The sequence below is a fragment of the Ixodes scapularis genome, unplaced genomic scaffold (assembly GCF_016920785.2).
Source record: "Ixodes scapularis isolate PalLabHiFi unplaced genomic scaffold, ASM1692078v2 PGA_scaffold11__112_contigs__length_91849675, whole genome shotgun sequence".
Lineage (NCBI taxonomy): Eukaryota > Metazoa > Arthropoda > Arachnida > Ixodida > Ixodidae > Ixodes > Ixodes scapularis.
Window position 1 is genome coordinate 77,343,544 of NW_024609837.1, and position 25,359 is coordinate 77,368,902.

Here is a 25,359-nt window from a genome sequence, read left to right on the forward strand (position 1 = left end):
TTTCCTTTAACTTATTTTCAGAAAATAAAGCAGGGATTTGTTTTATATTACTGGCTCGTATATTGAAAATATAACCCTGACAAGCTTGCATTATCATCTGTGACAATGCACTATACTCGGAGGTGACTTGGGCAACTTTTGTTTGGCGATGTAGTCGAAGTTAAAAGCGCCCGCGCATCTTGAGCGCCAATCAAGGCTATGCACACACACTCTTCACTTCAGAAACGCCACAGAAAGCTGTTTCCGAGTGTAAGTTAACCCTGTCTTAAACGAATGGCGCCGATAAGCGGTCATGAGTTCGTAATGAGGTAATAAGTTAACCCAGCATATTTATGGTGGACGAAGGTAAACCTCTGCGTCGTCGCAGTCTGAAACTTGTGATAGATTGCAAAAACACCGACTAAAGTATACCTTCAAGCAGCTCTTCGAGGTTCAGAGTGACGTTTTTTGTTGTTTTTTTCCTTTGAGGAACACCAGTGTAGAAGCTGTAAATGCCTCCATCTTTGCTCTCATGTCCTCCGGATGTCTTTGCCGAACGGCAGTTTAACTTTTTGTAGTAACTGAAAAATAAACAACAAATTGAAAGTGTTGCTGGTTTACAAAAGTACCTTTATGCGCTATAGATTTGTACATACATATCGCTTACACACACACAAACACACACACACACATATATATATATACAGGTTTTTGTTTAAAGCTCAACAGATTTGTTTAAAAAAAACCTTGAAAGTTACACTTATGCCGCTTGTGGAGGTGAGTTATACGGCCAGGGGGACATATTATAGGGAGCTAATCGTAACGATCAGTCGGCTAAATAACTAAAATTTGTTAATTAACGTTTTAATTCACGAAAATAGACATATGGTTCCAATTAGAAACTTCCTCAGCGAGTTTGAGCGCGTGAGAAGCGTAGTATCGTACTAAAGTTACCACTCGTGGAGCAGGTACAAGGCTGGGGCTAGATGAGAGACGGAAAAATAGCGCGGGCGCCTTACCGCTTTGTACCTGCTCCACGAGTGCTAAATTTAGTGCACTACTACGCTTCTCACGCGCTCAGTCTTTTTGAAAATTACTGATTTAGTGGTTTTCGATGACGCTGAGCAAGTTTCTAATTGAAGCCATATGTATATTTTCATTAATTAAAAAGTTAATTAACAAATCTCAGTTAATTAGCCGACTGATCGTTACAATTAGCCCCCTATATGTCCCCCTGGCCGTATAACTCACCTCCACGAGCGGCAAAAGTGTAACTTTCATGGCTTTTTTTAAACAAATCTGTTAAGCTAGAAAAAACAAAAAAAAAACATATATATATATATATATTAACTAAATGACCACTTCCTGTGACTATAGTAGAGTAGGGCTGGGTGTCAATTAAAATAATTTCGATTTATGTTTTCTTTTATATTGATTAGTTAATCAATTTATAGGTCGCGCTGGTCTCCAGGCATGATATTGTATCTCAGAAAAGGCCTAGAACAACCAATTTTTTCTTTGACAAGTTTTTACTACGTCGTATAATGGGTACTGCATAGCAACTTGTCATTGTGCCTCATACAGAAGTAAGGTATGGCAAACATTTAAAATAAAGTATCTGTACATATTTGTACGATAACAAGTTCAAATAGCAACTTGCCAGTGTGCCTCATACACAAGAAAAACATGGCATGCATTTAAAATAAAATTTTTGTACGTTATTATTTAAATTTCAAAACCACTCTAGATAATAATCATATAAAACACTTAAGTAGCCATGAGAGACAATTGTGTTATAAACACACAAAAAGAATTAAATGACTATTTTCCTTACTTTTTTTGTTTATAAGACTTTTCGTAACTCTAAATTCAACCAATATGCCGATAAAACTCACGTGATTGAGAGTAAAACAATAGTTACTTAATCGGAATGTTAATTCATTGCCTAGCATTATTACGAGGTAAAATTATATCATTTAGCACGTATCAAAAGCCCTTGCATCATTCACAGGCAATAAAACGGGTAGTAAGAAACTTTTGAAGTCCTGATGACCTGTAAAAATCTCGAAACCTTAAGGCTAAATATAAAGAAGACAATATTGAATTACCATTCCGGGAATCGTCATTGCCGGAAATTCCTCAAGGACTGTGAGGACTCCAGCCTCGCTGAGGATCCATTCTTGGCAAGACTGAAACGTCCGCATTATGCGGTCTTGTATCAGGTCGACGTTCAGGGGCACTTTAGTTATCTCTTCTTTCGTGAGCAAGACATGACGGCGAACGCTCACGGCGCCTTCACATTTGTCAGTATCAACGAATCCCTAAAACAAAAACAATTTGTTACGTTTATGCGCCGTTTACGCATGTAAGCTATTGCCATAATAGTTGCAGGACTGAATATAAGACCAAGTAAAACAATTATTTTTATCAAACATACATCCACATTTGTGGAAAAACAAAATGCACAAAAAGTTCGCGCCTGTCGATTACCGCACACCTTTCCGAGAGCAAATCGTTGCAACCTGCGAAGTCCGCTCAGCGAATGACGACGCGGAACATACGTTTAGACCAAGAAATTCAGTCTGCGCTGTTACATTAAGCAATGCAAGCGGGACGTTTTGCATCGCTTAATGTAACAGCGCAGACTGCATTCTTGGGTCTAACCAAATGTTCGGCATCGTCATTAGTTGAGCGGTGCCGTAAACTGCAGTGATTGGCTCTCGAAGTGTCATGTCCCTGGCCGGTCAAAAAACAGAAACGTTTACAGCACTATTTGCTCGCGTTTATTGGGGCCATAAATACGGATACATTAGCTAATTAAAGCCCGGTAGCATAAGTTTTTACATTTACGAAGAGATATCATTGCTCATTTCATTCGCGCTGTAAATTCAAAGTTCTGTTCTTGAGATCTTTCCGGCGGAAAGCTTGAACTCAGTATTTTGTTATATTATATAAAGTCAGTATTGTAGTAATGAGGTCAGTATTCGCTTCAAAAACGCTTTTCTCTTGTGCAGTTCAACATACGAGACTCAAAATAATGTTTCTTTTTTTTTCTTGTTTTGCAACGTGCTTGTTTGGACAACTGCAAGCCAAAATAGCAAAAAACAAAAACAAATTTCAAACGACCAGCAGCTTAGTTAATGAGGCCGCCCCCTGTCCTACTTATTATATCTATGCATCAAACACCTTGCCATATTGGGCGCTACTGTACTTATAGCAATTTTTAAGGGAAATTACGAATATTGTCTGCTTAAGAAGAAGTTTTACCTTGAAATGATGAACAGGCCGATTGCAGTTCGTTTTCAAAAAGCCACCTACAGACGTCTCCAATCGTCCATGTGCTCACGTCCGCTGACATGTTGCAAGTAGAGTGCCTTCATGTGCGCTTCGCATAGAGTGATGCCAACTGCCTGTTTTCCTTTCCCACACTCTCTTCCAACGCCATTTTGTTCCTCTCATTGTTTCCCCGTGCGCCGGAAAGTGGCCTTTGTGTCCATCGGTAATCCCATCCGAGGGGGAAAATGCTAATCCTCCCTCCGTGGGTTCCACAACGCTGCTCCGAACTTCTGAGATAAGGTGCTTGTTTCCGGGAGGGTTATAAGCCCTACGGATTACCGCCGAGGAACAAAATGGCTGCTGGTTTGTCGGCGAGTGGTATTACAAAGGGTGGCATCACCCTAGCAAAGCGCACATGAAGGCTCCCTAGTTGCAAGTGATGGCTAAGAGGAAAGGGAGGAAGGTACTTCCTTCTAGAGCTTCAAGCCCAAAGGGAGAGGAGGTCAAAAATTGTTCCGATCCACCACTCGGACGAGCGAGCGCTTGCACTCCCTCGAGCAACGAAGCTAGATCCTGTTGGCTCTAGTGACCTTCAGCGATCCATCCCTGTTCACCGCTAAGCTGACAGCGTGGTGGGATCTACGTGCTTGCCGAGCCAATTAGTTGCCCGGTTTTTATCACCTCACACCTTTCTCTGCGGTTGTGATCACGTGAGGCAAGACAGAAGGTCCACTGGTCGAACGAGCATGACGATTCCACCGAACTGTCAGCCTAGTGGTGAGCAGATTAGCCCCCGAAACGTCGCTTTTGAACACCTTATGGCTTATCTTCTGGGGTGCCCTTGAGCTGTTCGAACCATGGCTCGCTGGCGAAGATAATATGCAGATGTCATCGCTTTTCCGTCCCTGTCTGCCAGGAAACACGGCGATCACATCACGAAGCACGTCCGTCAACCGCCGGTAAAATTGTTGGCTGTTCACTCTCTTGCCCAAAAGAAACACGATATAAACAAGAGCGAAATTATCGATTCGGTGTGACACCTTCCGTCAACGGAAACAAGCAACAAATTGTGTTGAGCAACGCGTGTTGGCCTATTTGGTGGCTGAGCGACTTTTGTGACGCAATACGACAACGCACCTAGCTTCGATGATTCAGTGTCCAGTCAGTGACGTGTTTTGTATAGGAATTTACCGAAATAGAGGCCTGGAAAACAAGATTGAATGATAATCGAGCCTATTTTGGAACTGGAAAGAAAAGTGATAATAAAGCAATTAGGCAGAGCGAGTAGATGTCGTTGACAAATAATTTTTATTCCAATCGGAGCGAGCTTCGAACCGTCAATTGCCATTTCTGAACAAATATTAGCTCAGTTAAGCGCCACGTCACGCAAATCCTTGAGCCTGCAGTCGGCGCTTACCCTTTTTACAAAAGAAATGGGAATCAAAAACACAAAACCAGCCCGAAAACCGGAAAAATGGCCCCGGACAAAATTGTTCGAATAGTAAACTCGGACAAAATGGTTCAAATAAATGTTTTCGTATTTTTTCTTGCTCCTTATTTTTATTAGCTTTAATTGGTACAATCCCAACATATAAAAAGATAAATATTCGCATAATGCAATACATTTTTTTTGTGAAATAAACATTTCATTGCACAAAGAAACTAGTTGTAAATGTGTGCTACGTATGGCTTCACTCAAAACGTCTTCTTGTAGCTCTGTTGAACGATCGAGGGAACTCCTTTAAAGTAAAACATTAAGTTCACAAAATGTAACTGTACCGCATCAATTTAAAGCTTCGAGCGGGTGATCGAAAAGAGTTGTATCAAGAAGTAAAATAGATTGTTGGGCTAGTTGGTTGATCGGCATAATGAAAAAGAGTGCAAAATAAATGGTACAAAGTCGAAGAAAAACACACACGAGACAGGTGCCTGCCCTGTGTGTGTGTGTGTTTCTCCAACATTGTCGCGTCTATATTGAGCTTCTTTTTTTATAGTATCTACAAAAGTTGCATTATAATAGCATTGAATGTACTTGATAGAACTTTAGAGTAGCACCTTATTAAAAGATGAGTGTCTAAAAATAACTTGGGACCATTCTCTCCGGGACTGCATTTGGGACCATTTTGTCCGGGGCCGTTTCGTCCAGGGCCATTTCGTCCGAGGCCATTTTGTTCTGCATCCTACCATGCCATATTGACCACGTTTCTGTGTTTTTTTTTTTTTTCCTCGTGCCATCCCATTCTCCTAACTTTTGGTGAACGACCTCAAAGTAGCGAGCGGGGTTCACCGGCGGACGGAGCACTCATTTTTTACACTGCGTTATTACACATAAATTTAAACGCACAACATATCGAAGTTTAGTTTTGCTTCACTGAAAACGCACTTATAGAATATGCCTATGGGATTATTTCGGGGTATCCTTCTAGACATAACTGTTCCTTGAAATCGAAAAACCACCACTTACAGGTTGATTTATTTTTGAAGATAAAGATGACTGCAACACATCACTTGAATTCCTTCCGCGCAGCAGGATTTTTGATGCCACTCGCGGATGGGTCCCAACTCTATTTTTGCGGCTTGACGCGTGCCGCAAAACAATCAGAGGCGCCGTATTGGGAGACGGGTGGTGTCATGACTGAATCCCGGAGAAAAGCTCACCAGAGAAAAGCTCACCGGAGAAAAGCTCACCGGAGATAAGCTCACCGGTGAAAAGCTCACCACAAAACCGGCGGATGCGGAGAAAAGCTCACCGTTTTTTTGCTTTTTTTTATATGGAAGCTGTTGGATCATGCGTAACATATATTAATTTATTATCATTAAAGTTCGTCAGCTTTGTCAAAAAGAAAATGTAATTTTTTATATTATTTGCCAAGCTTATTAAGTATATTGCTCCCAAATTAATAATGGCGGGCGAGTGTTTTCTGCGGCTTACTCTCTAGGCAACTAAAGCCCAACTGAAAATTTTATGAACTTGAATAACATGAAAAAGTTCGAAAACTTATGCCTTCCTAAAACCTAAAAATCAACTGTAAACACCGAAAATCTGAAAGTGCAAGCGCAACAACGCGGTGCCTGGAATTTTCTTTGAAGCTTGTATTAACCTTTGAAAACAGGATAAAACAGTCAGTAGGATATCGAGGCTTCTTTCTTCCACGGACATGCACGTTTTCTAGCCGTTCGTGCTGGTGTTTCCGCAGGTTGCCATCGTGTGATAGTGCCCTTCTAAGGTGAGCCACTCATGACCTTCAGAGCTGCACACTGGCACCGTTGTTAATCGTGATCTATATGAGAACTAGTCTTCTGTAAGGTAGCGAATAGGGCGAGTTTGTAAACGTTATACATTATGAAAACCGCTCAAACGACGACGATGGAGTGAAGACAACAAACACGAGAGGAGGAAGCTATTCTCGCAACTAAAGTTTTCTTAGTGAAATTAACAGAAAGTAAACAGCGTAGCCGACACTGATTGCATCAACAAATATTTACTTAACTATTAGGCACTACAGAATATTTGGAGCTGAAATGGTTACACACCGCTATTCATATTAGCTCACAAAGAACAAACCTCTATTTGACAGAGCTACCGACGGCGCACCCTCAGTTGTCAATAAATTGCTGTCTTTTTTACCGCGATGTACGATGTTCTGATATCATTTTTGCAGCTTCATTAATATGCAGAATGGCTGATTACTAATTTCTGAGGAATTAGTAAATATGCCCAATGACCTTCAAGAACATTACAAAAAAGAGGATAGTTTTTTGTTTTTTTTTAATGAAGTGGCGAATGCGAATTATGTTAAACTGCCACGTTTGATGCAAAATCCGCTAAGTTAAAAAGAAAAAAAAATCGGTGAGCTTTTCTCCGCATTTGCCGGTTTCGCGGTGAGATTTTCTCCGGTGAGCTTTTACCCGGTGAGCTTTTCTCCGGTGAGCTTTTCTCCGCCGCCCGTCATGACTCATGACCACAAGCTAGGACAACTGCATTCTATACCACAAAAAAAGAAAAAAAAACCGTTCCTTTGTTCTATTTATTTTTCATTCATACGTGCAGTTATACGTATATTTAAACACGAAAGCAAGTTAAAAATAGCTCTTGTTACTAAAAAAACACGACGCCGCTTAATCACCGTATCACTCATTCAACGCAACACGCACTTTTTTGGGTGTGTATCTCATTCATCGAAGTTTTGCGCCTTTGAAAATTTGTATGCATTTTTTTTTTTTTGGGGGGGGGGGGGGGGAAATAAAGTACACAATCGGTTTCCGCAGGTACAGATTTCTTCAAATAAACTTTAATTCAATGACCCGTTTGGTTTATACAAATGGGTACCAAAGAGTAGCTTTATACTAACATTTCTTACTAAATAAAACACGGCGAGCTTGCAGACGAACGCCAGTGTTCAAACCGCTGAAGCAAGTGGCCCGGGAGTCAAAGGCATCGAAGCCCGTTTCATCTGTGGTCCGAGGCGAAGATTATCTCGGTTTGGTAAATAACACAACGCGACTTGGTAAATAACTACGACATTCCACCTCTCGGAGCTTTCAAGGACTTGACAGCTCGCACGGGCAGCTTTGTTTCCACAGAATGGCGCACCCAATTTCTCGCGTGCAAAGCCTTTCGAGCCTGGTCATTGTGTCCCTCTATCCGGTAGAAGACTTAAGTGACCTTCTTTTTCCAAAGATCGCTTTATCTCTTTTCTGGCTGCAACAAGCACCTTTTCGCTATTTCCAGGCCGGAAACTAGCTCTGCATTTCTTTTTTGTATTTTGCGAGAGCTGCTTTTGGTTGAGAAAGCACGCTTCTAAGGGATCTTTCCCGAAATCGGTTTTTTTTTAGCGAAAAGAACCCTTTTTTTGCTCATTTTGCTCCTTTTTTTCTGAGAGTGTATATTTGATTGTTGCTTTCGGCATCATTTTCACTTGCCGGTTTCTCAATACTTGTTCTCAACTTCGCGACACTAAATACCGTATCTGAAAGGATAGAGGCCAGGAATTCAGAAAATATAGTTAATTGGGATAGCTAAAAAAATCGCCGGGGTACCCTTAACGAGAACACACTGCGTTCTCTGTCTTGGTTGTTCTCAATCTGGGCGCGACGCTATTGCCTAGTCTAGCATCTGTCTACTATGCTGCCCTTCGAGCCCTCGCTTCGCCCTCCTGCTTCTTGTTCGTTTTTTTTTTTGTTTTGTTTTTCTACTTGGAATATTGATCGGTCAACGACGAGCACACTTGAATTCATTCGCGCGATGGAAGACAGTGTAAAAAGAGTAAACGAAGGGGAAAGTAAATGAGACACGCGAGGAACTCTGTAAGACGGCACAGTAGGAATATAAGAAACAAGTCGATTCCCCGCATACCCTGGGTACATATTGCATTGCTGTCGAACTAACAACTAACTCTTTCAGGCCAGGTTAGAGTTGAGCGATACACGAGAGATACTCTTGGAAGGTGTATTGAGTAGACCCTGTTATTAACCTTTTTGTAACTTCAAACGACACCAACTCGCCCCTAAAGAACATGTCGGCAAACAAGAGGTGGTGGAAAGCAATGCTTTGAGTCTCCACACCCGCGATGCCGCATTAATCGCGTCAAAAGAAGAAAAAAAAAAGGTGATGTTCGTGGCAATTGTAGCACTCGCTCTTTTGTACAGCCGAAACCAATTCCTGAGCCAGTACCTTACACCGTCAACACCGACCTTGAAGGGGGTAATGTACGCGAGCAGGACTTACTCATAAATATGTGTCATTGCGGCGTCTGTTTTCTCTTCGTTTAGCAGCCCGCACGGGAAGTCGGAACGTTTTATACGACGGTTGCATTATGTTGAGTTTAACTGGCGCTCCGTTTTTTCGGAGTTTTCTTTTTTTTTGTGAAGTTCAGATGGTGTTTTTCGCAGTTTATTTTTTAGCAAAAATTTGGTGTTTATCGGAGCTTAGTTTTCGTAAATTCCAAATTCTTAAAAATTCGAAGATTAATTTCGCAGCGTTTTCTATTAAAAATATTAAATATAACCATATGAGGGCGCTGCGGTCGCCGAGAGGAGCGGACGCGTTTCCACATCGGCTCCTGAGTTAAAGCCAATTTTCGCGGTGCCAATTAATCAATTTCACCGGGATTTTGGTTCTCACGTGTGCGCGAAGGTGTGGACTATCGAAGGACACAGGACTTTCCCAAGTGGTATGTGAAGTTTCCCGAATTCGTGGACCTTTCACCCGGGGCGGCGGGGGGCACCCCGCTAAGCCTACAGTAGGACTTGGTCGAGTACGGCCATCGGTGCCGGCCTAACCCGAAGGCAGCCATGTTCGAGATGCTGGTCGAACAACCGGCCACCGCAACGCCAGAGGAGACGCAGCAGACGGCGCCTAGAATCGGCAACGTGGACGGGCGTATGTTCGTCGAGGTACCCGGGGAACGAATCTCTCCGGGTGACACCGAGGGATGGAAAGTCTCGGGCAAGAAAATCAAGGAGATCGTGAACGGCACGTCCGGCGGTGAGTCCGATGCAACTCAACGCCAATCTAGACCCAGAACTAGGGTTAACTACGTCAAGAAAATTACGTCGGCAATCACTAAGGGGGCAAGGATGCCAGTTAGTATGCCAAATGAGGACATCAAGATCGTAGTCAGACCGCGTGGCGGACTTAACGTTGCAAAGATGGGGGGGCCCGGCCGCCATGGCGGCGATTACAAGGGCGGCGAAGGTCACCAGAGAGGAGGCAAGCGAGGACACGGTCGGCATAAATGCCCAGCAGAACATCATCGTGGTCAGTACTCCAGACGAGCAGCGAGCTACGCGGTACGTTAGAATGACGACAATCGAAGAGGGAGGCAAGACGTACGAGGTGAGCGTTTATAGAACGGCGCCTGACGGGACAGTTAAGGGAGTTGTGAGAGGCATAAACATCGAATAAACGGCAGAGGACATTACCCTAAATATTGTCAATAAGTACAATCCCACGGCCGTAGAGGCACACCGGATCGGAGACTCCACCGCAGTGATAGTGCTTTTCGCTGGTAACAAGGTACCGCACTACATCAAGTACGGAATAGTGTTGATGAAATGCGGGCTATATCGCAAACATTTCGACGTCTGTAGGGCGTGTGGTAAACTAGGACACAGAAGGGACGTCTGCCCTAACCCAGGCAACAGGTTCTGCTTTGGCTGTGGGAAGGTAGACCCGGAGGAGGGGCACGAGCTCGCATGCCAGCCAAAATGTAAGCTTTGCGGGGGACCTCATCCGACTGGAGAGTGGAATTGCAAGAACAAGTACAAGCAGCCGCATGTGGTTAAGTGTCGCCAATGGGAAAAGAAAACGGACGCTTCGGAGCGCCGAATAACAGCAGGAGACTTCCCGCTGCTGGGACCGCGTGCTATCGAGGGGACTAATAGTACATCTCGAAGGAGGGCGGACAGTCAGCGTCGAGTGGATAGCATGGAGAGAAGAGGGAGAAGTATCAGCCGACGAAGAGAAGCTTCGCGGCCGAGAGGAGAAACCTCTTGGGCCGACACAATTAGGACCCCTAAGCTAGGGGCAGACAATCTAACGCAGATAGCCAGCACGACAAAAACAGACAGGAAGACTCGGCGGCTATAAAGGCCCTCAGGGATGAGAACGAGAAACTAAGAAAGAAGATCCTAGAGCACAATAACATAATAAAGGAAATTAACGAAAAGCTAGCGGCCTTGGTTAGGAAAAATGAAGAGCAGGCGTCTCCGGCGCAGGCAGCGAAGACGAACGAAATCATGATCGAGGAGGATTCAGAAATAGAGGTCGGTCCCAGGACAGACAGAGCGGCGGAGCCGGCCCCGAAGAGGAGGGACATCGAAAGCCTTAAAGAACGGAAGACTCTAGATAGACACGGGGAAAGGTTGGACAAGGTAGAGGAACGACTCACATCGCTCGAGAAGAATGTGGCACAAATTGAGAAGAACGTGGCTCAGATGATACTACAAGTACTAGCCCAAATACAGACGCAGATGCAGAGTATGGAAGCCAGGATCGTAGCTACACTTCAGCAATCATGGATGGGACACATGGCAGAGCAACAACCACCTCGCCAGTGAAGGACTTAGTAGTCTGGCACTGGAACTGCAACGGATATGCAAGGAAGAAAGCAGTGTTACACCAACACCTAAAGACGATGGACAGGAAACCGGATGTGATCATGTTGCAGGAATCCAATGCCACAGAGACACCAAAGCTCACAGGCTACCGAGTGTTCAACAAGCCATCGGACGCCTGCGAGCTGCCCAAAGGGAAGGGCAGGGGAGTGTGTATATTCGTACGCAGAGGCATCACATTCATAGAGCACGAGGTAATGGGTAAAAGCACTATTGAACACTGCACGGTGGAGGTTATAGTAGGAAAGAAGAGACAAAAGGAGATGTGTCTTCTTAGTCAACGTGTATAGTAAACCGGATCATCATCACCAAAGATTCAAAGAACAGCTTTTCTGAACCATCGTATGTATCCCATCAAAATGATCATCACCATAAAGTCAACGTTCCTTTCAGTCGCACGAAGCTCTTTTTTGATTCTTTTATCCCAAGAACTACTAATGACTGGAACCACCTGCCCACCTCCATCGCCACAATCACAGACGCTCCTGCATTCAAGTCTGCCATTGAAAACTATTATGTTAACTAATATGTGTTGAATTCTATTTTTTGTACTTTTCTTTTTCCCCCACTCCCTTCTGTAATGCCGTGTGGCCTTGAAGGTATTGAAATAAATAAATAAATAAATAAACTCTCACAGAGCGTGCAGGCTGGCGGGGGATAATAAGTTAATGATCTGTGGCGACTTTAACGCGGCTAACCAGGCGTGGGGATACAGTAGAACAAATATTAAGGGAAGAGAACTGCTACAGGACGCATTGGAAGCGGGGCTCAGCCTCATCACGGATCCTGCATACCCCACACGGACGGGATCATCGGTTACCCGGGACATTACTCTAGATCTCGCTTTCTTCAGGGGGATAGGGCGAACAGGAGCGGTAGGGTGGCGTAACACAGGCCAAGACTTAGGGAGCGACCACTTTATAGTCGAGGCGACAATCCCGATAACAAGACCCGGCAGTCACACGGAAAGGAGAAAACGTAAAATCACTAACTGGGACGTCTTTCGGGAAGCGCTGGGTAGTTGGCAATCCGAGATTACGGACATTGATCAGTGGACCGACTGTGTCAACAGGACGATAGAGGCGACAACCAAGGAGGTCGAGGCGGAAGAACACATAGAGAGGTTTTTTAATAGGTGGGAACAGCGCAGGAAAAACCGACGAAGGACGAGTAGAAGAAGTGCACAGAGACAACGCTGTGTCTGTGCACTTCTTCTACTCGTCCTTCGTCGGTTTTTCCTGCGCTGTTCCCACCTATTAAGATGCTTAACCAACTCGCCCAACTCTCTGCCGTGTTGAACCACATAGAGAGGGTAGACAGTAAATTAGCACATTTGCTGGAAGCCAAACAGTCAATTAAGGCCAGATGGTCAGGGCGACGTACAAACAGGAAACTAAGGAGGAAGGTGGCGGAACTTAATCGACGCATCGAAGCTCACTGTAAGGTTCTCTGAGTACCAGCAGTGGAACGAGGTATGTAACGAAGCCGACGGTCAGATGAGCAAAGGCAAAAGCTGGAACTTGCTCCGGCATCTACTTGATGAATCCAACACCAAGAGCAGCCAGGGTAACAAGTTAGCCAGAATAATGCACAAAGCCACGAGCAGGGCGGGAGAAGCAGAGGTTACGGAGTGACTAAACGAGAGATACCTTCCGTCTACCCCCAGGATAGTACATCCGGAGTATACCGGTAATGACAACGCGATCCTGGATAGAGACATCGAGCAGTGGGAGGTGAGAGCGGCCATGCAAAGGCTCAACGGCAGTTCGGCCGCCGGCCCGGACCGCATCACCAACAAGGCGATCAAGAACTTAAGCGATAATGCAATTAAGCACATCACGAAATACTTCATCAAGTGCTGGAGAGAAGGCACGTTGCCTAAGCAATGGAAAACGGCCAAGACGATCTTGATCCCTAAGCCAGGCAAGCCACCTAGCGTGGAGAACCTGCAGCCGATCTCGCTTACCTCGTGCGTGGGCAAGCTGCTCGAACACGTACTGCTTAGCAGGTGGCAGCAATAGCTGGAAGACTCGGGCTCGTACCCAGACTCTATCATTGGCTTTCGGAAAAAGTTGGGAACGCAGGATGCGATGATCCAGTTAAAACACGAAATCGTAGACGTACCGCTAAGTACCGGAGACAATAAGGCCATTCTAGGGCTAGATTTACAGAGTGCCTTCGAGAAGGTAGAACACTCTGCCATTCTTGCCCAGGTTACTAAATTGGACATGGGGAGGCTGTCCTACAACTACATTAGAGACTTCTTAACGGGAAGAACCACTAGACTGTGTGCGGGCGAAGTAGAACTAGACGAGAAAGAGCTAGGAAGTGTCGGTACCCCACAAGGGTCGGTATACTCCCCCCTGCTATTTAACTTGGTCATGATAGGAGTGGCTCAGCGGCTACAGGAAGTTAGAGACGTCAGACACACCATTTATGCTGACGACATCACGCTATGGGTCAGCAAGGGCAGTGATGGACACATGGAGGATCGGCTGCACGAAGCCGTATTGGCAATTGAGGGTCACCTCGAGGGGTCGGGACTTGTGTGCTCTCCAGCGAAGGCAGAGCTGTTACTTATCCCCCCCAAGAGGGTAGGAAGGCGGAGAAAAGACGCACCGATTATGGTGGAAGGACCAAATATCACTATCCGAACCAGAGGGGGACAGAAGGTCCCGGTGGTTGACAGGATCAGGGTGTTGGGAATGCTCTTCGAGAGGAACAGGGTGAACGGGGCGACGATCACCAAGCTCAACGATAAGGTCATGTCTACCACCAAGTTGCTAAGACAAATCTCCAACCGCAAAGCCGGTATGAAGGAAGAAAGCATGATCAGACTCGTGCAGTCCTTTGCAATCAGCCACATCGCAAATGTGGCTGCCTTTCACAAATGGACGCCTGCCGAACGAAACAAGATAGGCGCTCTCATTCGCAAGGTTTACAAGATAGCCCTCGGACTACCGGGCAACGTGAGCACGCAGAGGCTTCTCGAGTTGGGGGTGCACAACACCCTAGAAGAAATAGCAGAAGCTCAAAGAACGGCGCACCTCGAGCGGCTCTCTAGCACGAGAACTGGGAGGAAGATTTTACAAGACTTGGACGTCAATCCTAGCAGCGTCGCATCGGGGGACACGTTACCAATACCGAGCCAAATGATGGCCAGACTCCAGGTGTACCCGACACCGCGAAACATGAACCCCATACACGACACGGGGAGACGCGCGGCGCGGGCGAGAGCCATTGTGGACAGCTACGCGCAGGACGAGAGAGCCGTGTACGTAGATGCGGCGGAATACCAGGGCCGAGGAGAGGCCTACACGGCGGTGGTGGTGAACGCATCGAATGGAGCGACCAGAGCTGCAGCCAGCACCCGAGTTCGCAACTCGCATCAGGCGGAAGAAGTGGCCATAGCTCTAGTTGTGGCCGACCCAGGCTGCGACACGGTGATCAGTGATTCCAGGACAGCAGTGCTTAGTTTTGCAAAGGGTAGGGTGTGTGGTGCGGCGGCTCGCATTTTGCGAGCGGCCACAACGACAGGACGTGATCGTGATGGTGCAGTGGTGATCAGGTGGATCCCGGCCCACATGGGCCGGGATCCACCTGATGTCGGTGAACGGTAATCCCAACCACAACGAGACGGCCAACGTCACAGCTCGAGGACTCACCAACCGGGCGGCGACAAACGGGACAGTCTCACGTGGTGGAGAGTGGTTTAGTATGAAGGACCGCATGACTACGTATAACGAAATAGTGAAGTGGTATAGGTTAGGAAGGAGAGTAGTACCTCCCCCTCATTCCGAGCTAAAACGTGAGGAGGCTGTGATTTTTAGACAACTACAGACAGGGTCGCTATTAACACCGGTGCTAGCTAAACACATATATCCAGGATTTTACGCGGACGACACGTGTGGACTTTGCAAGAAGGCGAGGGCCACCGCGTCGCACCTGTTGTGGGGCTGTGAACTCAACCCAAGAGAGGCAAGCGAGAAGACGACGATTCCCCCGCAGTTCGAAGACGCGGCGCGGAGCTGTGAATTAGAGGTTCAGCGTAGGGCCGTCCGGCTGATCACAACCGCTCTAAATAGGCAACGGGCAAGGGATGATGGGGGAGGTGAGGGAGCTCGCGGAGGTCCGATGGGCTCCCCCTCTCGGCCCCGGAGAGAAAAGGGGCGCGCCCGGGGCCGAGGGCTGGTGGGAGGGGAATAGCCGAGGGGGTCGTACCGCGTGGCGCGTAGTCACCACCACCTGCGTGTGGAGGGGCTACCGCCAACTGCTGGTTGCAAATAAAAGTTGTTCACCACCACCATATGCTAACGCATGCCAGGTAAAAAATAAACGCACTTGTATCAATAGACCATTTGGTATATTGCCCAAGCATCAAGGAGAATGCGGCGATTGGTGTTCCACGCGCCACACGCGCCCGCCTTGCCCGTATAAAAGATTCGAAGCAAATAACCAAAATAAAGCGTTGACGAACGCGCGTTCAAGATACAATTTGTTTTAGGTTTTTCTTTAGAAGGTTTACTACTGGTGAGGCCACCACGTGCGGTGCGTGGAACACCAATCACTGCAATCTCCTTGATGCTTGGGTAATATAGAAATAGGTCTATTAAAATTTCTTCAGTTGAATTTGGCGTTGGTGTCATTGGCAATACTAACTTGTCCCACGACGAAAGTCGCACAGAAGTGTGTCTTCGATAAACGTCGATACCTTAAAATCAATAAACTGCCTGAGGCAGCCGCAAGGAAACTCGGAGTCATCTCATCAATCTATCCCGCGGCCGCACGAGTTGGAGTTTTTAAGAATGTAACAGAAAAGTTTCAACTGCACCTCTCCCCTATTTTATACAATCTTTATGGTCCATAGCTTTCATTGCTACCCCCAAAAACATATCCTCTCCTTTCTATAAATCCTGAATCCCATGGCCCAAACTGGAAGCCAAAAGAGTGGCTTTTCTCGTGACACGAATGGTACGACGACCCGTTTCCCTGAACCAATCTTGACGAGACAAGCTGTAAGACCCCATTTTGAGAATGGTCCGAGGCTTGAAAGATAATTATGGTGTCATTTTTGTCAGGACCATTGATCCTGCGCTGCTCAAATTGTGTGTATATATATATACACATATATATATATATATATATATATATATATATATATATATATATATGTGTGCTTTTTTTCTGCGGTGTGTGTGTGTGGGGGGGGGGGGGGGGGGTTGGTTGGCATGGGCACATAGCCATTCGGAGTTTATCGGATAAATCCGAATTAGCAAACATTTTACCGGCGAGTGTTTTTCGGAGTTTTTTTCGGATTCATCCGAAAACGGGGAGCCCTAGGTATAGCGCGTTCACCTTAATCCTCCATATCTTAGCCGCGTTTTTGTTGATGTAAAGGCGCTTCTTTTTTTTTCCTTTTTTTTGCGCACTGTGCAATTTATTGCTATTTCGCCAGAAATATGCAACAAATACGGGAAAGAAGAAAGAGCATGACAAATTTCTTCCTTCGTTTTTCTTTTTTTAAATTTTTATGGGTTATATTTCTCGTTTCTTCGCTCATTATTTTCGTTTCTACGTCACTCCACTTTTCAGTCGTGTCCTAGGCTCCTTGTGACACATCTGCAGAAGACACGCAACCTTTTGAGGACCCAGTTCACGTTCAGCGACCTCATCGAGGGCCAAGTTCCCTTCTTATATTGGTTACGTGTTTCTGACCGGCCCTCGTAACTTCGTCTGCGGCGCAATCGCGCATTCGGATTGTACTTGTCTTGGCCCCTCGTTGACTTGGCTCGACTGTAAAAGAGAGAGAGAGCGACATAAGGACTACGGGGTGAGACGATGGTTGTCGCGGCGACATGCCTCGCATATATAATGACTGTCCATTTGAATAGCGCAACGGCCTCTACTCCGTACGTGCCTCCTTCGCGCTGCCATCTTTGTCTGCTGGGCTCTGGAACGCCTTCCAAGCATGCGCTGTTGATCTGCTGTGCGGTATATCGGACGCTGCGCATGCGTCCACAGCTCAGTGACTCCCCGCTCGCTTCTTTTGAGACTGCCGCTGGAAACGTCTATAGCATCGGCGTGGACCACAGCCGGCGGTATGAGACATTCTAGCCAATGAGAAGGAAATGTTTCACGCGGGCTCGTCGTCGGTTGCACAGATAGGTTGAGCGCAGAGTTACATGGATGGCGCCTGGATTTAGCATGGCTGGTATTGATTGTAATGCTGGCTGTGACATTCGTTTTTGCGAGATAAAATGAAATATTCTGTACTCTGCTCGCGAGCTTGTGGTTTGTAGATTCGTCGTGTGCTAGCTGGCCGCCATATTTTGGTTGGCGATGTTGTTGAGACTAATGATCGGGAAGGAGGAGTAATGATTGAAGTGGATCTTTACGGTCATTTTCCATTGATTTGTGATGTGATCTAATTTTATTGGTAACGTTCTCATTTTCACTTCTTTTTTCATTGCTTCTTACCTGCACTAGCCGTTCTTTGTAGTTCGCAGTGTGTCAAGGAAAAGCGGGAAAGCTCAAACAGGTTGTGATTTGAAGCTCAATTGTATGATTTAATTAAATTACCTTGAAATCCCTTCAACAGTCAAGGACCGATTGCGACAACACAATTGGAAGAACAAAGCTGCTACATTGCAATGAATTGTCGTATATCCGTTAGATAAAACAATTAGCTTACAATGGTTTACTTTCAAGTTAGTCTCTCGAATTCCATAAAAAAAAGTCATTATGCCGGACACTATCACACTTTTCATTGTAATTGAAAGTAATCTTGATTTGTTGATTGTTCTCAATTTAGACTTTGACGTGATCCCAAAACGTCTTAACTTTTATAACGATACACCTGCCAGATACTGTTTAAACCAAGTTATTTATTTATTTATTTATTTATTTATTTATTTATTTATTTATTTATTTATTTGTACATACTGCTGGCCCGTGGGGTTGTGGCAGGGAGGAAAAGACACACACACACACAAAAAAAAAAAGAATATGACTCATACCTCCAACAAAGCTACGAACAATAAAGTGGTTACAAGATTAAATACAAAACGCGCCGAGAGCGCAAAATAGAAAACAAGAGCACTAAATGCGCGTAAAAAGTGATAATAAATTTAACAATGACAATATACTGACAAAAATTATCACCAATAACTAATAACTGAGGGCACGTGCCGTGTACAAAAAGACTATCACGTAATATATGCATATTTAACCCCAAAAAGAGAAAAAAAAAAGAAGCCAAAATAACACCAAGGCAATATGGTCACTCTTTAAACAAAGTAAAAAAGTCTAACGGTGTCTTCGAACACTGAAACATCGTTGTGACTTACGATATGTTCGGGAAGCTTATTCCAATCGTTAATTGTATTTGCAAAAAAGGAATACTTGAAAACATCGATTCTGGGCAGATACGACTGCAATGGTTGGAATGATTTAATCTAGTTTATCTATTGGTTATGTTTCTAAGATAAGTGTCTCGGTTGAGCTTTACTTGTCCATGATAAATCAAAAACAAAAACTTAAGGCGTGCAATATTTCTCCTAACCGCTAAGGGTTCAAGCCCGCAGGCATTCAACATTTCTGTCACAGAGGACGTTGATTTGTAATTTGAAGTTATGAAACGTGCAGCATTCCTCTGTATTCTCTCGAGCTTGTCTATGTCAGTCTTGGTTGCGTGGTCCCAAACGACAGAGGAATATTCTAGAGTAGGTTGTATTAGAGTTTTGTAGGCCGTAAGTTCTGAAGTCGTAAGTTCTGGAATTCTGAAGACGGCAAAATTAAAATATTGAGCATGGACATTACCTTGCACGTTCTTAGACTCCCCAAATAAACCTTTTTGTTTGACTGGGGATCTTATATTTCATAAATTTATCTACATATTTTATATGGTAGCCTGAAAAACCTGAGCTTGATTAAATTTGAATGCTCCTTTTTGTTTTTCTTTTTTTTTTCTGAGGGGGGGGGGGGGGTGAGGTTTCTACAGACCGGTTTTGAAAATGTGTTAATAATAAAACACAGGGGTACACGAAGGGTTCTAGGCGATTCTCTCGCTTGCCCTGCTAAAAACTGTTCTGCCTCGACGGCGATAACTTTCACTTTGGTTTTGTGACTTCGTTGCCTGCCGCCGCTGCGTCGGCAGGTGCTGTACTTCCGCGCGCGAATTAATTAACATTTAATAGATTCGTAGTGCGTGAGGACCTTTAAAACCAACGATAATTACACTGATGTATTTTCCTACTGACAGGCTTTCCTTTATCTTTGCAGTGGTCCGCACAGCACACTGGTTTGAAAGGGCGTGGACGATGGATTGTTTAGAGCAGTGCAAAACAGCATTCTCAGCATTAACTCGTATGCGGGTCTCCTTGATTTCAGAGTATTTCTAACGCATTTCATAGCAGAACCAACCTCGTCCAGTAGTAAGAAATGTTACTGGTGCCTTTTTGATAGTATCGCCAACGTCCTCACCCAATTTTAAAATGTTTCTTATCCGTTTTGAAAATAAGGAGTCCATCCCGCTTCCCCTTATGGGTTAGTTACATCCGTCTAAGATCACGATGTCCCTCCAGTTTATTAAAAATAAGAGCTTCGCATCAAGAAAGCCACCAGATCGAAGCCTCATTAAAGGGGCTGCATTAAGTGGAGGAAATTGGGTTTTTAGGAACCAAAGCGATCTCGGCCTTCCTCGACGCGCAACGAGACTGCAAAGAATCTGTGGAAGAGCGGGGGGGGGGGGGGGGGGGGGGGGTGCTCGCTCTCTATTTCTTTGAGAGGTGAAGGAAAAGGGGATCAAAGGAAGTGCAATGTATACCAAGGTTCTCGATGCTTTCGGTCTTTATGATCGCTTGTTTGGGAGTTACGTTACTAATAAAAAAACGTATATCAACAATGTTGGAAAAACCTTGCAAGCATTTTTAGGGGCGAAGCTCCTAGGGGTATTCACACGAGGGAGAAATCCCGGGGATTTCTCCCCGACACGAGCATCCAACGACGAAAACGTCACGCTTGGCGATGTGCAAAAGCCTCGCGCTTTCATCTCGTGATGCACGCGTGCCGGGGAGAAATCCCCGGGATTTCTCCCTCGTGTGAATACCCCTTTAGCCATGTCCGTACGTCCGTCCGCCGTCGGGTGCACGTGCTCCTGCTTGTGAGCTCACGCGCTCACGTGCCCACGAGCACGTGAGTACGTGCTCCCGTACTCGTGGAGGGCAAAAAAGAAAACAACCGCATCTCCACGTGGTGAATGATGTTGATTGGGGCGAAGCTCTGGTGGTGCTTGTCTGCGTAGACAGTGAGCCGCAGCATGCCGAGCCTTTCGTTCGGTTTCATCCATGTCAGAAAGAGAATGTGTGGTATGGAACGTGGTTATATACGCATTTGAGTATTTGACCGCAGCACAGCATTTGACCGCAGAAAGTTGGCGTGTGGCCGACGCTCTTCACAGCACCTGGGTTAGTGCCTCCGATAAAAGTTACACTCTGTCTTATTAAAATTAAATGGAGGGCTAGTTGGTTAAACATGATGTGAAAAGGAGCAAATGGTTGGGAAGAGAAGGAGCAGGAAACAGCGCTTACTTACAGACGTGTATTGAAGGAATTATTTCAGGACAGAAGGGTAGTGAGCGATTCATGACTGGTAAAAAAGAACCATTTAAAGCGAGAATGAAAAAGAAAAAAAGGAGATAAAAATAAAAGCAGTGAAAGCTTTTTTAAATAAATAAGTGAAATAAACATTGTTAAATAAAAGTGCAGGCGTTGAGAAAAGTCACATGAATTGTTCCAAGTAAAACTGTTCTTTGACTGACAGTGCCACAGACTATGCGCGAATACATGACGCTCCTTCTAACAAAACAGTTTTGCCTTAGCGTTTACGAGCTCTACTTTTGTAGAAGCGCCTTAGCACTAACGTATCGTCGAACACTGGGGAACAGTCAGTCTCTCATGTGAACAGCTAAGTGGCCAGATGGTGACGATTTCAGCGGATGGGCGTGCCCTCGCGGACTCACATTTACGCACCGGCCAGTTCGTCCCACATAAGCGTTTAAACATGTGCACGGGATTTTGAACACATATCCAACGCAGCAGCTGGTATGCTGGTGCTCGTGTCTTGCGTCACGTTGGTCAGTGGTGTTTTTTGGCGCTTTGACTTTGGGGCAAAATCTGTCAAATTTCTCCGGTGCCGAAAGAATAATAGGCATTTTAAACCTGGCGGCTATCCGCTACAATATGTGAGATAGGCGGTGGATATACAAACCAACGGCAGGCCTAGGTTTCTATTGAGCTCTTTCACTCCTTTTGTTGGGATCTGTCAAGCATTCAGAGATGCCGAACAGAAATGAACTTGGTTATCCAGAATCTGCCAGCGAGTCGAAGCTTTCCTGGGCCATGCGGTGGCATCATATTATAAGTGCCGCGCTAAGACAATCTTTAGAATTACTTTTTAATCAACCAGATATAAGCACCTGCCTTGTGGTACAAAGCATCCGCTATATCTTCGTCGATAACGCTCAAGGTCTAAAGTTTACAAATGAGTTACCATCAGAGAGCGTGCTTTAATTTTTAAACCTGAAGCTTATATTTCGAAATAACCACATTTGCTGGATCTATTAACCACAGTCAAAGAAACGCCTTCTTCCTTTTGATTCAGAACATACCAAGATTATAAAAAGGGTCTGTAAAGAGTTGTCTTAGAGCGGCACTCATGAAATCAATCTACCACACGGCCCAGAGAAGCCTCAACTGGCAGACAGGATGACTCCAACATTCTGAAAATCCAATTTCATTTCTATTTGACATCCCTCAATGTTTGACGTATCCCCTCCCCCCTAAACAAGAAAGGAATGAAAGACCTGAATATAAACGTAGGCATGCCGTTGTACCGTACATCCACCGCCTATCTCCCAACTTGCAGCAAATAGCCTCCAGGTTTGGAATACCTATTATTCTTTCGGTACCGAAGAAACTCAAGATTTTACCCCAACGTAAACGTGCCGAAGACAACACTGAACAACGCGACGCATGACATGTGCACCAGCATACCAGCTGCTGCGTTACAAATGTGTTCCGAATCCCGTGCACCTATGGAAAAGTTTATGTGGGACAAACTGCTCGTTGTTTAAATGTGAAATTGCGGGAACATGCCCTTTCGCTCAAATGATCACCATCTGGCCACTTAGCTGTTCACGTGAGTGGCTGTGGTTGTTCCCCAGTGTTCGATGATACGTTAATCCCTAGGCACTCCCACAACGAGAGAGCTCGTGAACGTTATGAGGCAAAAACTATACTGTCAGAGGGAGCGTCAAGTATTAGCGCAGAGTCTCTGGCACTGTCAGCAAAACAACAGTTATACTCAGAACAATTCACATGGCTTTTCTCAACACCTGCCATTTTAATTTGATGAACTTTTTTTTTATATTTTCTTTATTTATTTAAGACAGCTTTCACCGCATTTATTTTCATTTCATTTTTATTTTTATTTTTTTTATATATTTTTAGATGGTCTTTTTTATCACTCATAATTTTCTCACGTCCTTTTTGTCCTTTTCGAATTCCTTCAATACACGTCAGTTTTAAGTAAGCGCTCCTATCCCCTTCTTCCTTTTCTTACCATTTGCGCTTTTTCACATCATGCACTATGCCCACTGGCTCCTCTCCACGAGATGTCCAGGCCCGTTGCCCCACCTTACAACATGCACGAGCGGCTAGTAGAGCCGCCTAGCGGCCGTTTGTTTTCATATGTTTTGTCTAGAATGTATTGTTTAGATTACTATTGAATACATATCAAATATGTATTTTTTTAACAACATATGAAATACTTTTTGGGAAGCGACCGCCTTGTTTCCGAACAGTTTCGCTAAGTCGACATACACGGTGTGTGGAGGTAAACAAAAAAGGACGAATGGCCGATCATCCTGAGGAGAATGCTACTCCCTGTTCGCAATGTATGTGTTTGTTTTTGAGGACCCTCAGTTAGTAGAGCATACTTTAAATTTCTCATCGCCGAGAACTGACTCCGGCATCTCTTGAAATTTACTTTTATTAGATCGACATCCCTTCCTTTTTCCTTTGGTGAAAAAAAAAGAGTATTTGTTCCCTAAGAAAATGACATATCTGCCGCAAGGATCCTGGGCAACATATTCGACTAGCCTGGTCCATATATTTGCGATCACCTTAAAACCTACAAATCCCTAAACGCGTTGAACTACATCGGGAACTGAAGGCATCGACGGTAGGCACCTATCTCCCTCCAGGGCCGCAGATACAGGTCGAGCTACCCAGCACGGGTTGACGAGCCGGCACTTTGTTTTAGCAGACAATCCTCCCAAAGCTAATATTACGCTTCCATTAGCACAATGCGATGCGAGTGTTTTTTTCTAGTGTTTTAACTTGCTTGATTTGGTACAAGGTTTCTTTGCCAGATCACCGTGCACATTGCATTTCTACGTGTCGTAATGACCCATCGAAATAAAAGTTGAGGCACAGGCTAGCTGCTCAACGTTCATACTCGATACTTTGTTGTGTTTGTCCCTTTCCTCTTCCTCACCTCGGGCATTTTTCATGTATGAGCGATTACCCATCGTTGTACAGAGAAAGTCGGTCGAGGTGGTCGAGCCGCCTCCTTCTCGAGTTTGTCTCTTTGCGCCATCTGTCGGCAGCACATCGATGTAGGCTAGCACCTTCTTCCAATGCCGTCGTCCTACGATCACCTTGGCTCGGTGGCGTCGGTGGCGTCCCTTGCCTTACGATAATCGAAATAACTTCACATAAGAGACTTTGTTTGTGCAGGTACTCATTGGCAAATTAAAAGCACCACACTTGGGCGTTACTAGGGGATAGATCTCACGAAATTTCTGGCTAGTGAACCAACAGTCGTCGCGCACCCAGCCAGATATAACGTAAACGTAGGATAACCGAAAAACTTTTCTCTACCCCTGTCATGGCAGCCGATAGTGGCAGCACACCCTCTATAGCGAAACTACCGAAACCAACGTTACCCAAACACTCAGTTGAGAGACCCTCCCTCAAAACCCGGACCGCCCGCGTGCATCGAGACCGGACTAGATACGATTACAGCAGCACTCTTTAGCTCGAGTCAAAACATGAAGGTTGACTAATGTACCTACTGCAACATGGCGCTACGAGATGGTTTCACCGGCCCTTGCCTCACTCGACTGAACCGGTACGTGCAACTGTGCAATTCCCGATGTGGCCACTGCGTGAGAAATGGCGCGGCTCCGATCGCGTCTAGTTGGGTTTTCGAGTAGGGATTGGAGCCACTTATTCAAAGATGGCTCCGGTGGCAGTTTCCGAACTGAGTTCTTCTAGTAACGTTGACCGAAACCAAGGAAAGCAGAGCCACACCATCTGCTTCAATCGTAGTTGGGGATTTGGACGTTGCCGTTTATCGCGCGAACAGTTGGCGCGTGAATGGGAAAAAGAATAAGAAATAATATTTTGCTGAGAACCGTGAGCTTTAAACCGTCGGTTGACAAGGTTGAAATGCCTTGTTGTCTGTGCTCTTGGTGTAACATCATGGAGTCTATCCTGTAAAGGAGATGCTTGGCAGGTTTGTGCTCAACACGGCAAGTTTGTGCTCAACGCCTGGGTGCATGGCTCCACCACACGGAGACCACACGTACTATTCGCCTTCTCCCTTCCCCTTGTCAGTTCACGGAGCCGACAGGCAATGTGCAACTATATAGGAGTCGCAGGGCTGCGAGTGTCGTTTTGACCGAATCGTCAAAGCGGAGGCTTAGCAATGGAGCATATGAGGCGCCGTACGCACGAGCGCTGGGAATGGTACCAGGTTGTGAACACCGGAAAAGCTCTGCTTTCAGCTAGCTTTCATTGCCTTCGATCGTGTTGTGACTGCGCGTTAGCATCGAAACTTCTTCGGCTGTGTCAATCGTATTGTAAGTCAGCTTAACAGCGTGCAGACGAAGCAGACGACAGGAAGAAAGCAGAAAGACTAAGC

The 25,359-nt window shown here is 45.4% G+C and overlaps 1 pseudogene; it reads left to right on the forward strand.

The window, feature by feature from the left end:
* The first annotated feature begins 11,393 nt into the window (after positions 1 to 11,393).
* On the forward strand, positions 11,394 to 15,661 carry LOC121835095 (annotated as a pseudogene).
* Positions 15,662 to 25,359: the final 9,698 nt, after the last annotated feature.